We start from the raw sequence: 15,110 nt of genomic DNA, 5'->3' as shown, positions 1-15,110 counted from the left end.
CAGAATATGGTATATCTTGGTCAATATTCTATGTGCATTTGAAAAGAACTGTATTCTGCTCTTGTTGGATGAAGTGTTCTATAAATGTAAGTTCTAAGGTCAAGTTGGTTAACAGTATTTTTCAAGTCTTCTTTATCATTAGTGATTTTCTGTCAACTTATTCTGTCAATTATCAACAGAAGAGTGTTGATATCTCTATCACGTTAGATGTGGTTATTTCTTCTAGCAGTTCAATCAGTTTTTGCTTCATGTGTTTTGAAATTCTATTATTAGGTGCATAAACATTTAGATTTGCGATGTGATCTTGAATTAACCCTTTTATTATTATGAAATGACCCAATTTATCCCTAGAAATATTCTTTCCTTTGAAATCTTTGTTATTCTCAGAGTAATGTAGCACTCCAGTTTTCTTTTGATTAGTGTTTTCATGGTATATGTTTTTCCATTTTTCATCTTGTAATATGTTAATATTTTTACATTTAACTTGAGTTTCTTCTAGGAAGCATAAAGCTTTGGCTTTTTTTATGCAATCTGATATTCTCTGACTTTTAATTAAGGTGTTTAGACCATTTACATTTAACATGATTATTTATATGGTTTGAATTTAAATTTATTTTCCATTTGTTCCACATTACATGTGATGTTTCTTTTTCCTCTGGTTGCTTTAAGATTTTCTTTTCACAACTGGTTTTAAGCAATTTGATTAAGTGTTTTCATGTAGTTTTCTTCATGTTACTTGTGCTTAGGGTTTGTTTAACTTCTTCAATCTGTGGATTTATTTTCATCAAATTTGAACAAAATTTTGCCATTATTTATTAAACTTTTCATATATGTCCCCTCTCCTCTTTTTAAAGGACTCCATTATGCAGGTGTTTGGCCACTTGAGTTGTCCCACAGCTTATTGATGGTCTATTCTTTTTTTCAGTATATTTTTCTCTGTGTGTTTTATTTTGTAATAGAAACAATAGCTTCTATTATGATGTCCTTAAATTTCTAATCTTTTCTTTCATAATATATAATCTATCACTAATCCCATCTAGTCTATTTTTAAATCTCAGACACTGCAGTTTTCACTTCTAGAAGTTTGATTTGAGTCTTTTTTATAAATTTTCGGTCTCTACTTAACATATTCTCTCTTTCCCCTATCTTCTTGAGCATGTGGAATATAGTTACTGTTTTGATGTCCTTTTCTATTAATTCTATCATCTATGTCATTTCTGTGTCACTTTTGATTGATTTTTTTTTACCCTCATTATAGGTTCCGTTTGCCTGTTTCTTGGCACATTTAGTAATTTTTGAATGGATACCAGACATTGTGACTTTTACCTTATCATGTGCTGGATATTTTTGTATCCTTATAATATTCTCAAGTTTGATAGTAGAATATGGCTAAGCTACTTGACAACAGTTTGATCCTTGCAGAACTTGCTTCAAAACTTGTTAGATGGGACCAGAGCTGCATTTCGTCTAGGAGTAATTTTCCCCACTGTTGAGACAAGACCCTTCTTAGAATGCTATCTGATGCCCTTAAATTATGAGATTTTCCACTGTAGCTTTGGGGAACAGGCAATACTCTAACCTTATGTGACATTCAGTTATAGTTTTCTCTAATCCTTTCAAGGTGATTCTTTCTCCAGCCTTGGATAATTTCTTCATATGCATGGCATGATCAGTACTCAACTGAGTATTGAAGGGGACTCTCTGGAATTCTTTCTCTGTGCAGGTCTCTCATCTCTGGTGATCTTATCTGATAATTCTAGCTGCCGTGGCTTCCCTGGACTCCCAGCTCCATCTTCTCAACTCAGGGAAACATCTGGGCTCTGCTTGAGTTCCTCTTACCTGCGGTGATCTGAAAACTTTTTCCAGATAGTAAGCTGAGGCATTGTAGGGCTCCCCTTATCTGTTTCCTACTTCTTAATGATCACTGTCCTTTGTAGCTTGATGTTCAAATCTTACATTTATCTCAGAGTGATATCTTTAGCTAACATGTCAGTCAAAGAGGAAACAAGCAGGTTAGAAAATTTTGCTGGCCAGTATAGCATCCACTTGCATCTTAATCCATGGGCTGGAGCCTGAGAAACAGAGTCAGTGAACATGTGTTCATCTAGTTAATGCTATTTAGACTGAAGATGCAAGGAAGAACCTAGCATATATGGAGGAGAAATATGGTTAAGTCCAAATCCCTTAATTTCCTTGTAAATAGTGGAAGATTACCCTTTCAAGAAAAAAGGAGGGATTCCAACAACACCTGGACTACTTTTATTTAAGATTTTCCCCCTAAATAAACCATGGGTTCTGACAGGGCAAACACTGTCTGTCTTATTCCCAGTGATAGCCCCAGCTTATATTTCACTGTCTGGCATATTAGAGGAACTTAGGAAGCATTGGCCGGATGGATGAATCTAAGTGTTAACCAGAAAATTCTCACACCCTCAAAACAACCTACACTGAAAACAATGAACATCACATGAAATTCAATGAACATGAAGTTCAGGTCCAGTCTCAGAGTTCTAGTCCATTTACCCACCCTTGTTAGCTGGGCTTTAAGAAGCTGAACTGGAAGATGAAGAGATGACCCTTTACACCACTTAGGGCCTCTTCCCAGCACATTGCTGCACTTCTCTGCCAAACCCTAAAGCCTCAAGGCTCCTTTTAGCTCAGTAACATTTCCTTAAATCCATTTCCAGATTTGATAAATATAAAAGGCAGAACAGAGTGGAGCAACTCAAGGAAGTGAGAGAGAGGATAATGGGTCCCTGTGCCCTAGAAATCTGGCACCACTGGGCTGCGCTAAATTAGGTGCAAAGAAGCCATCTGGTCAATTTAGTTTTAATCCTATCAAGTTTGTTGAAAAATATTTGCTAGTAGATTGGGAGTGAAGGGAGAATTTTAAAATAGTATAATTAGATGCGATGCCAGAAAGTCTTGTCACAAACTGTCCAAGAGTGAGAAAGAGAAATAAAGAATTGCAAATACAATTAAATAAATACACCACAATAAATGATAATAAACCCAAGCAGGCCTTGGCCCCAGCCCCTGCGTTCTTCCAGGCCGTTCCCCACTCTGTGTGCCGGCTGGCTTGGCAGGCTGTGCTGCGCTGGGCTGGGTTCTGCAGTGCTCAGGAATGTGAGTCGAAGAGGCTGCCAGGCACCGCCGCCCTGGCAGTTTGTCACAGGGAGGCTAGAAGGGGTGGGACTGACAGACACCAGGCAGCACTTTGCATTCGGAGCACCCTGTACTGCCCCAGGTGTGTCTGACCCCCAGCACACACATACTCACCACTTCCTAGCCCCCAGAATAAAAAAAAAAAAAAGACAGGCTGAGGAAAGCATTTCTAGGGCTAAGCTTGTCTGCTTGAATTATTCTGTATTTAATGACCGCTATTCAGCAAGCGCCCTGCACTCTCTAATCCCTGAGAATCTATGCAAAAAAAGCTTATGTGGAGACCAGATGCTTGCATTTAATGGAGCAGTGCCAGGAAGCACTGGAGATCCTTAATTCAAGTGCTGGGATCACTCTAAGGTTCCAAACCAGACCAGGCCCAGACTTCCAGGATCAAAGCTCTAAAGTCAGGCACCAAGAAGGATCACTTCCTTTGCTCTACCCAGGAGCACATTCAGGGGCAAAGCTACCAAATAAATGGGAAGGTACTACCTTCTCGCTACTTTGCTGGTTCTGCATCTTGCTAATTGTATGAGGGTGGAACATTATCTGCAGAACTTGTGTCTATGGGCAATAGTGCTTGATGTAGCTAAAAAGAGCACCAGTCACAGTGTCCGAGGGCGTGAGTTTGTACCCAGATCTATCGCTTACTGACTCTGCAGCCGTAAGCAAGACATCGAAGTCAATGAGCATCAATCTGTTCAAATATAAGACAGGATACCATTTCCTAGCTCTGTAAATTATAAACTGACATGTAGACATTAGATGTCATTATTGTTAAAAACTCACGGAAGCTTTCAAAGAAGGATATCTAGCAACTAGTATACCCTTGGCTGAGAGTCAGGAGAATGGGTTCTGTTTCCGAAATCTGGGTGATCTCACCTCACTTGTCTGAGCCCCTATGCTTTCATCTTTAAAACAAGAGAGTGAGACTAGATGCTATTGAAGGTCCTTTCAACACCCACCATCCTAGCTTGTATAAGTAAACTCATCTTGGGAAGGTTGACTTATAACCCAAGGACTGTGTGCCCACTGCTCAGAATCTCCATGTTCTAGAGCAGGGGTTGGTAAACTCATGACCTGCCAGGCCAAATTCAGCCTGCCACTGGTTTTTTAAAATAAAGCTTTATTGAAACACAGCCATGCTCATTCACTTACTATTGGCTATAGCTGTTTCTGTGCTACAACAGCAGAGCTGCATAGCTATGACAGAAACCACATGAAAGCAAAGCCTAAAATATTCACTCTTCTTGCCCTTTACAGAAAGTTTGCCATCCCTCTTCCAGATGGTTGCTGGATGGTTTCAACAAAAATATCAAACCAAATCTTGCTGACAGTCTTTTTTTTAAAAGAGGCGATAGGAAAAACTGATTGACAATCTGAAATATATCTATGCTTTTATTTTAAATTATAATACACTCCTTGAGTCCCTCAACATAACATAATATGACAACAATAATGAGCCAACTCAATCCGGGGAAGGAAAGGACACTTGGACCTTGACATTGTTTTCACCGGACAGAAAGCTTAAGTAGACAAGATTTTTATGTCACAAAAAAAAAAGCCTATGTTATGTTCCTAAGATAAATACAAATTTCTCTTATAACTCTTCTTATAAACTAGTTGAGAGGGGGGCAGAATTAGTATTTGGAAGGAAATTATTTCTCATACTCATCTACAAACCCACTATTCCTTGGGGTGGAGACTCCACAACATTTCCAGTTACCCACCTCCATTCCTTGAGGGATCAGAGCACGCTTCCCGCCCGCCCTCACGATCCCCTAAACCCAGCAAAGTCAAGAAACGCTGAACTCAGAGCTCAACAGAAAGAAAAGAGAAAAACTGAATTCTTGGAATATTTGCAGCCCCAGAATGTGCAAAGTGCAAGAATGAACCAGAGAACTAGTACTTGACTCTCCCACGGAGGAGTGGTAGGTCCCTGGGGAGAGCTGCACGCCACCCCCCGACCCCCAGCACCGGGAAGAATCTGAAACAAGAAGATACTGGGAAGGAAGAGGAAGAAAGGGAGGAACGAAGGCACAGCATCCAGGCCAGATGCTGTCCGAGGGCTTGGCGGTGAGCCTTCTCCCCTTGTGTGAAATAAGAAAGCAGCTAAGTCAGCCTGTGACCGACTATGGCATGAATGTGGGTGTCGGGGTGCGGGGGTGCGTTGGTGCCTATGCCCGAGGGATGGTGTAGCCTTGCGTATCAGTTACCTGTTTTTGTATAACAAGTCATCCCAATTATTTGTTAGCTCACAAATCTATGCATAATTGTCTGGTCGAGCTGAGTAGTTCTTCTCCTTGTCTTTCCTAGAGTCATGCAGCTGTAGTCAGCTGGAGGGTCAGGTGGGAGCTGGTTGGTCTGAGGTGGCATCACTCCCACTTCTGGTGGTTCCTGCTGGCCTTTGACGAAGCTGCATGTCTCAGCATGCTACCTAGTGGAGGAAGGGATCCAGCAGCCAGAGAAGGCAAGCCCTAATGCACAAGCACTTTTCAAGCCTCTAACTGTATCACATTTGCTAATGTTGCATTAGCCAAAGCAAGTGCCTGGCAAAGCCCAGATTCAAGGAGTGAAGAGCAAGATTCCACCTCACGACGGGAGGAGCAGCAAATGCACAGTACACAAGCAATGCACACAGGGACGGGAGAGTTTTGGGCCATTGTCTACAATCTATCACACCATCCTAATTGTGAATCCACAGAAGATGAACTCAAGATTGGAGTATATCACATATTTGTGCTTTGTCAAGCTGGGAGGCATCCAAGGAAGGAAACCGGTATTTGGAGTGAGTCAGAAGACTTGGGATAAAAGCTTAGCTTCATTGCTTACCTACTGTGTGATGTTGGACACGCTGTGTAATCTCTATGTGCCCATCTCCTCATCTGTGCAATGGAGACAATGTTGGCTATTGCACAAAGTGAAATGCATAGACAGTACCCGCCTACAGGCCTTCAGGAGATTTCGTTTCCGCCCGCAGCTCTCCGCCTGTGTGAGCGAATGTGCTCTGTGGCCAGCAACTGTAACTGGGTGAGAGCGCATGGGGCCTTGGCTTTTCTTAGCAGTGAGGTTTAGTGTCTGGCAAATAACATGATAATCCCCCAATATACAGCTTCTCACATCAAAAACCACATGCCACATGGAACTGTTGGGGCTGTGAGGGCTGAAGGCTTGGGGGCCCTCCAGGACTCAGTGTCTTCGAGATGCTGTGAGTCGCACAGCCCCAGGAAAGAGAAGGACAGGGCGATCAGGCACGGGGGCATTAACCCCGTCATGCCCCGACTTTCTCCATTATCCTGTCTGACAGAGTGGGTGGCCAAAAAACCATGCCCAGGAGGAAAGGCAAGGCAAAGGGAAGGGCTTGATCCTATACAGATTCTGTTGAGAGATTTGAGCTGAGACCCCCCACTCAGGAGCCAGTCACAAGAAGGGCTACGGTTTGAAACCCTTAGCACAGGAGCCCTTGGAGGGCTCACGACAGTCAAAGGTGAGTTTGTCAGAAAATTGGAAGTCACAAAGCATCAGCAAATGAGAAGGCAGGGGTCAGGACCCGGGACGTGCAGCTGAGGCTTTCCCAAGCACAGTACCCACCCAACTGGACCTGGGCAGGGTCTGCTGTGGCCTGTGGCAACCAGCGTAGAGAATCCCGAGACTTTTCCACAGCCAGGGTGTAAATGGCCTTGCTGGTGGGAGGCACACTCATAATTAAAGTGCTTTGGGGACATTAGGACATATGTTTATGTGAGGCTATGACTGGTTCTTGAATACAACACCAGGGCCTTGAGTGCCGTGTTTATGATAGGCGTTGTATGCTTGTTGTATCAATAACCAAAATCTAAGGGAATGTCAGGCGCAACAGTTCCTCGATAAGGCCACCAGAGGTGCTCTCTACAATGTTGTCAAAAATGTCAGATGTTTGTGTAGAAAAAGATCAGTAGCTCAAACTGTTGAATTCAGGTATGTTGACCAATTTACTTCTAGGTTTAGCCCTAAACTTGCCACATCCCAGGAAACTCCTCAGTCCCAGGCAAACCAGGATGACTGGTCCCCTGAAAGCTGGGATGGCTCATAGTCACCAACACAGTCAGCCATCCAAGATCAACTTTAATCTTGGACTCTCAGCGAACTGTTAGAAGGACCTCGTGGCAGGGATGAATTAACCAGTGAAATAAAGGGTATCTTCTGATCTGTCCAGATTATTTCTTACCTGATACATTAGTCAGGATTCTCCAGAGAAACAGAACCAGTAGGATGTGTGTATATAAACAGATAAAGAGAAAGATTTATTTTACGGAATTAGCTCACATGTTTGTGGAGACAGGCGAGTCCAAAATCTGCAGGGCAGGTCAGCAGTCTGGAGACCCAGGGAAGAGACATGTTGCACTCTCAAGTCTGAAGGTCATTAAGAGGCAGAATTCCTTCTTCCTCGGGGTACCTCAGTCTGTTTTCTCTTAAGGCCTTCAACTGATTGGATGAGGCCCACCACATTACAGAGGGTAATCTGCTTTACACAAAGTCTAATGATTTAAATGTTAATCTCACCTAAAAAAATACCTTCACAGCAACATCCAGAATGGTGTTTGACCAAATATCTGGGTACTGTGTCCTAGCCAAGTTGACACATAAAATTCACCATCACACCTGGTCAGATGCCAGTCAAGCCAAGATACAATCCCCAACCTAGTAGCAACTTGGATTCTGGTCGAAGATCCTAGGAAGGATGTCCTCCAAGAACTAGAGGATGACTCTAACATCCATGTGCACACCACCTACTCTGGCTGAGAAACTGCATAGTGCTGATAGGGCTTCTTCAAGACGGGGACTGAAGTCTTGGCTGTGGCCATTCTCAGTTTGCCGTCTGGTGTTTTGAAGCCACAGCAATACTGGAAGGAGAGCACTAATGTCTCCTCTCCTTCCTGCTGTGGGAGGAACTGGGAAGCAGCAACTCTGGTCTCTCTAAAAGTTCTGGGTATGCTGGAGCTCCCTGGCTCAGGGTGCAGCAGTGCCAAGAGGAAAGGAAAGCAAAGCCTGTCAAACAACTCTACAGAGCTTAGAGAGTGGCTGGACCTGTTTCCTCTGAGCCAGGATATAAAAGTGTGGCCTGTAGCCACAATTAGAACAGGCAATTATAGCACCCTTGATTGTAGTCGATACACGATTTTAAAATATTACAACCGTAATATTCTACCAACCATAGAATCTCAGCATTGGAAGGATTTTAAAGTCCATCTGGTCATTGTATCCAGCTGTAACATTTATTAAAAATGAACTGCAATAAGCCAGAGGCAGCATCATTACTTGATTGGCCCTGATTCTCCCATTGTGTATTAAGAACAGCCCACGTTAAAGGAATTTGAATTTTTCCAAGGAATTCTAATTGCTCCTGCCTGTCACGGCATTTGTTTTTCTTCAGTCTTCTGTTGTGGTCTTCCCCACCTGTCAGTGATTTTTTGGGTTCCCATTTGATAGCATAGACCCAGAGGTTGGGGAAAGAAAAGAAGAGCAGGGAAGATGAGCGTTCAGGAACGAGGAAGGCAGAACCTAAAGACAGACGTTAGAAACAATAGAGAAGATAGGGGCAAAAATAAAATCAGATAGAGTGAACTCAGTGACTGTGAGAGGAGAAGACAGTCAGGACCAATAACAAAGAGAGACAAGATTGGAAAAGAAGGGAGAGGAGATGAGGTTGAAGAATAAAGGGGATGGGGCAAAGACCAGTTATGGGGCGGGGCCTAGGGCCGGGACCTGAGGTGAAGCAGAGCTTAGGTTGGGAACAGGTTATGTAGAGGAGCTGACTTCTATTTGGTGATGGCAGTGGACCCACTGGGTGACCTGGGAAAGCACAGAGGTTGGCATTTTGACCACAGGCAAAAGCAGAGCTAGTTTCATTTTGTCTGCTCATGCCCCACACGGGCTGCCCCAGTTCCTGGAAGCCACCATGGTCAAACCCCACAACAATGGAACAAGCTGACTCTTCCTCCTCTCAGACAATAAGGTGAAAATTTGCCCAGCTTTGATGAGCTTTCCATTTTCTCCTACTAAATATCCACTGCTTACATCACCCAGGAGACACAATGTCTCCCCACGGTAAGTCTCCTATACTTAAGATACTCCCTCCAATAAATGAAAACATATACACGTGTCTTTCCAAAACATGTTCTGACTTTTATTCATATCAGCAAATAAGCCACAGAAATTCTTCAAACTCTGAAAAACATGCTAACCCAGCATTTCCCCCAGCAGACACAAAACTCACGCTGACATAAACACATAAACACACACACACGTGTTTTCCTGAACATTGCAAAACAAGCAGCTGATGAGCCTAAGTGGAGACATAATCTTTTTGAGATGCTCCTGACAGCCCACGAGGGAGTCAGTGCTGTGGCCTGTGATGGTGTTGACCAGGTTGTATACTGAACATACAGTATGTCAAAAGGAAAAACCATTTCCAAGAACAATGATGGAAGTAGCCCAAATATGTGCTTGGAGAAAACCAAGTGAATTTGGGTTTTGGTCCAAGTAAAATATCAAAAGGATGAATCAGAAAAATATATATGTGGGGCTTTGAAAAGTTATTTTTCTTTGTACAGTTAAAATGGCAGAGTTTCAATTTGAGTTTCAAGTGCACGAGAGATGTGTCAAATGATCCAGTTTGTAGCTTGTGACCAGCCTGGAGGGGAAATGATAAAACATTGTTTTGATTATGGACCTAAGATTCTTTCAATAAACACAGCCTGGAGATCACGTTAATATCAATTTTTTAAGTGTCTTTCTCTTTTTACTGAGCTTTTAAAAAGAGTTTTCATTTTGCTTTTGATGGGGTCTTGGAAGATTCCTGCCTTCAGCCTCAGAGTCTTCCACATGCCCACTGTTTTCTGACGTCCTTTAGTCCCTTCTTTGCACAACTCCTTTGAGAGGAGCTGGAATCTAAAGCTTTTCTAATACCAGGCAATAAATCTCACTCTCAGGGTCAGTCCACGGCCACGAGACAGTAGATGACAACCTGCACAACTGACTCAATGTGCTTGCGGCTTTGGGGGAAGGTCAGTGAGAGCACACGGGACTAGGAGTAAGAAGTCCTGACTTCGAGTCCTGCCTCTGCCGTTTCCCAGCTTTGCCTCCTTCCACTTCATTCAGCAAATATTGCTGAGTGTCTAGTATGTGCCACACGCTGTGGTAGGAACCGAAAAGAGAACAGAGTCAAGGAGTTTACAGCTGGGGGATGTCAGTGTAAACACAGAAGTTATAGTGCAATGTGGTAAGAGCAACAATGGAAACACATGCAAGGTACAAAGATTACATAGAGGAGAAAGTAAATTCCTTGACTGGGGAAAAGGAGGGCGGGCTTTACTAGAAGGTGACATATGAATTAGGTTTCAAAAGATGAATAGGAGTCTACTGGGCAAATAAGGAATGGGTAAAGGAGATTCTTGGTCTAAGAAAGAGCAAGCACAAAAACTCAGAGAAGGGCCAGAGTGAGTGTGTTTGGGAGCCTATATGCAGTCTTCCATAACTGAAGCATAAAGTATATGGGATGGGCAGGAAGGAAGGGCTTCAACAAGAATTGAGGGTGAAGAAGGGTAGGCAGAGCCAGTGCAATGGTCCTAGACTTTATGGTGCAATAACTACAGCAGCTAATATTTACAGAGCACTTCGTGGTGTCCAACACTGTGCAAACACTCTATGAACATCATCTCATTTAATTTTTACAACAATCTTTGTAAGAAGGCACTATTATTCCTCCTCACTTCAAAGATGAGGAAACTAGTCCTTGAAGAAGTCAGGTAACTCGTACAAGATAGAGACAGTAAAAGGGGAAGTTGGGCTCCAGTCCTAGTCCATCCAGCTGCAGCGTCAGTCAGCCCTCCTGCACTGCACTCCCTCTCATACATGAGTTTATTAGATTTAGCAAATGGGGTTCATGATGACCTTCGCCAGTCAATTTTGATAGCATTTAGAGGGGCAGAAACCATGTTTTAGTGAATTGAGAAGCAGACAATTTCAAGGAAGAAGATTAAGAAGATCAAGTCTAAGTCTTATGATCTCAATTTAGGGTTTTCTGTAACATAGAGTGGGGCATAAAATAGATAGGAAGGTTGAGCCAAGCATAAGGAATTCCAAGGAAGAAGGCTCAAATTCTAGAATGGACTGACTATACCCAAGGGGAAGAAAGTTTGCCCAACTGAAGAAAGAATAGAGTGCTGAATATGGTGTATAAAATGGGAGTGACACAAAATGCTAGACTGTTCAGAGATGAGAAAATTACATCCAATGGGGCCCCTGGGGAGAGAGACCATAGAAGAGGTGACATGTAAGTCGGGCACTAAAGAATGAGCAGAAGTAAAAGTAGAGGGAAAAGGTGATTCCAGAATGACCAGTAGTTGAGCAAACCACAGAGTCAGGAAAATGCAATATATGTTCATAGAAAGTAAAGCTGGAAAATGTTGCTGGAGCATAGAGTTTGAGTATGATTACTGCAACACTGGGTGGGACCAGGTTATGGAAGCCTGAGCTAAGGCATCCAGCCTTTATTGGAGATGCAGAGAAGAACCACCAGAGATTTCTGCGCAGGGAGCAATGTGATGAAAGAACTGCCTCAGGGAAACTCATCTGGCTGCCTGGATCAGGGTAGAGTAGAGAGCTCCGTCAATGCAGCCTGTGAAATGGCCCAGGTATGACACGACAAGGTCTGAGCTGGAGTGGTGGCAGGCAAATAGAAGGAAGGGGCACCCCAAGAAATATTGTGAAAAGAGTATCTAGAGGACTCTGTGACTGATAAGATGGAGACATCAGCGATGATTCAGAGTCTGAAGACTTCAAGAACAGCTGTACCATTTAACAGAAATGGCAAATTCAGCACAAAGACCTATGTAGTTTTCTTTTCGTAGCTTTTGATTTTTGTATAAATAAAAGTATTTGGTGAAGAAAAGACTAAAAATATTGAGTGAAAAAAAGTCCATAATCTCAATATTAAAATTCCCTTCTGATATACCATCCTAAGTTTTTTCTCCTATACATATATATTTCTAATATTTTAATAATAAATTGGGATAATTCCATTTTATCAGTTTTTTTCACTTAATATCATATAGTGAACATCTTTCCATATCAATGATTGTAATTCAGCATTATTGTACTGATGACATAGAATCCTAACTTATGGGTTTATCCCAATTTATCTGCTCCCTCATGCAAAACATTCTGTATAATTCCAATTTTAGCTATAATTAACATCCTTAAATCTGAATGTCTCTGTACATCTTTAATTATTTCTTTAGTATAAATTCCTAAAAGTATAATTCAAGGTCAAAAGAAACATAGGATTTTTTTTTAAGGCTTTTGAACCATATTGCCAAAGTGTCCTCCAGAAAGAATAAACTATTTATACTCCCATCAGCAGCATAGGAGAGTGAAGAGAGAAAGGTTTTACTGGAAAGGAAACATGAGCAGTTTTAGGTATGTAGATTTTAAAGTGCCTGTAGGATGCATCAGTGCCAATGGCAAATAGTTGGAAGGAAGGAACTAGATTTTGAAAGAAAAATTATGTCCCTCTTCCTGTTCCTCTTCTTCTTTCTCTTCACTACCATTTCTCTCCCCTCCCCTTCTCTTCTTTCCCTTTCCTTTCCTTCCTGAACAATTCAGTCCTAAAGCTATTGGTGGAGTTGAGAAGGTAGGCATTCACACTATGGGAGAAGGAACAGTAACCTGAGCCAGGGGTGTCAGGTGTCAGCATAAGAGGGTGACCTGGGCCCTCCGAGGGGTCTCAGAGCCCAACTTAGGCAAAGAGACCATCTGTACAAAAGGGCAACACAGCACACGTTGTCAGAGCCTCAGAGAGGTAAGGATGATCTCCATGAAGGAGGAGTTGAGTGGTGGCAATGAGGGGAATTCATTAACATAAAGGACAATTGATCAAACAGGTAAATATATTGAAAATTATAGAACCCAGGCTTTTCACTGGGATGCTGTATTAGTCTAGATTCACCAGAGAAACAGAACCAACAGGAGAAGTAAATATAGATATAGATGTAGATGTGGATGTCGATACAGATAATACAGATATAAAGAGATATATCCTAAGGAATTGGCTCACGTGGTTATGGAGGCTGAGAAGTCCCCAGATCTGCTGTTGGCAAACTGGAGACCCAGAAGAGCCAATGGTGTAGCTCCAGTCCAAAGGCCTGAGAACTAGGAGAGCTAATGGTGTACCTGTCAGCCTGAGTCCAAGTCCAAGTCCAAGTCCGAAGGCAGGTGAAGACCAATGTCCCAGCTCGAAGACAGTCAGGCAGAGAGTGAATTCGTTCTTACTCAGCCTTTTTGTTCTATTCAGGACTTCAGTGGGTTGGATGAGGCCCACACACACTGGGGAGGGCAATCAGCTTTACTAAACTTAATTCAAATGCTTATCTCATCCAGAAACACCCTCACAGACACACCGGTATAATGTTTAACCAAGTATCTGGGGGCCCCGTAGCCCAGTCAGACTGACACATAAAATTAACCATCACAGTTACGAAAATGGAAAGGGAGAAAACTAGAGTGAACCCTATGGATTTGAATTAGAGATATAAATGTGAACTCATAGTTATCAATATAGAGAGAAATAGAGATGTAAATGTGTGTATTCCCTAGCTCTTCCCTCTGAGAGAGGGTGGGAGCAATAACACCCCAACAGCAGCAAACTCATCAAGAACCCAGATTTTGGGTTCTAAATACCATTTTTCACTAAAAGAATACCGCATTCCTTAAAAAAAAATGGCTAATTCTAAGACCGAATAGAAAAAGTAAAAGGTGAACCTGAAACAACTTTTTGTGCCAGAAAATAAGGCAGTTTTCAAAGAACGACAGAACATGTCAAAAGGACTCTAAAGCCAGCTTGACAATTCAGTACCAAAATAAACGATGATAATAAATAACAATAGATTAAAATCCATTGAATAAAATAGCAATTCATGAGTTCATACTGACATAAATAAAGAGTAAATTGAAAGTTTGATGATTAACAGGATATTTACAGAGTCTCAAAGCAGCTTCCCATATATATTCATTAATTACTTCATTACCTACAAAGAGGAGAGAAGTAATTTCACAGTGGAAAAGGCTGAGAGATACAATCTTAATCCAGCGATCAAAATTAATGTCATCAGTAATGGGATACATTTGAATCCTACGCCTTTTAGTAGTGCAATGAAAGGAATGCAGCATCACTTCTGGAATACTCCTAGCAAAGACGTATCACTTAAATCTAATGAGGAAACATCAGTAAACCAAAACTGAGGGACATTTGACAAAATAATTGGACTTGTGTCTTCAAAACCATCAAGATCATGAAGTCAAGGAAAGATGAGGAACAAATCCAGACTGAAGGAGATTGAGACATGACTGATCCTAGGTTAGGTCCTGTTGCTGTAAAAGACGTTACTCAGACAATAAGTAAAATTCAAACAGGGTCTGAGAGTTAAATGGTACTAATGTTAATTTCCTGGGTTAGATGGTTGTGTCTTGGCTAAAATGGAAGGAATGGATGATTTCTCCGAGGTAGAACCTAAGGAACGTACACAGACAAGAAGTATAAGGCAGACGAGGAACGGGTCGGGAGGACGATCGGGGCAGTGGCATGCTGTGCAAACCAAAGAAGGAGTTTCAGACGGCAGGGGTGCAGCCAGGTGAGGAAGGACAATGACACAGCCTTCAGCCTTGATCCTTGGGAGGTCACTGGTGAGCTCTGAGAGGGCATCTTCCACAGAGGCTGGGGCAGAAGTCAAATGATGAGAGATGTTGGTAAAAGCAGCAAAGTTCTTCAGGGAAAGGCAGAGGCGAGATAGTCGTCTAAGAGAAAAAATCAAAGATGTTGGGGATTTGAGGGGCATGGGGAACCCCCACCAAGTTTGGTGGGCTTAGAGAAAAACTATGGACTGAAAATGAAAATATGTGAAGGGGAGATT

At 42.3% G+C, this 15,110-nt stretch overlaps 1 long non-coding RNA gene across 8 annotated transcripts in view; it reads right to left on the bottom strand.

Moving 5' to 3' along the window:
* Nucleotides 1-9,304: 9,304 nt before the first annotated feature.
* The window catches only part of LOC124225209 (uncharacterized), a 103,806-nt gene continuing 98,000 nt past the window's right edge, over nucleotides 9,305-15,110 (bottom strand). For all 8 annotated transcript variants that reach the window (XR_006885035.1, XR_006885034.1, XR_006885038.1 and 5 more), the window contains one exon: nucleotides 9,305-14,994. This is a non-coding gene — a long non-coding RNA (uncharacterized LOC124225209). The remainder of the gene's footprint in view (nucleotides 14,995-15,110) is intronic.

Source organism: Equus quagga, chromosome 14 (assembly GCF_021613505.1).
Source record: "Equus quagga isolate Etosha38 chromosome 14, UCLA_HA_Equagga_1.0, whole genome shotgun sequence".
Taxonomy (NCBI): domain Eukaryota; kingdom Metazoa; phylum Chordata; class Mammalia; order Perissodactyla; family Equidae; genus Equus; species Equus quagga.
This window is presented reverse-complemented; position numbering and strand designations above follow the sequence as displayed.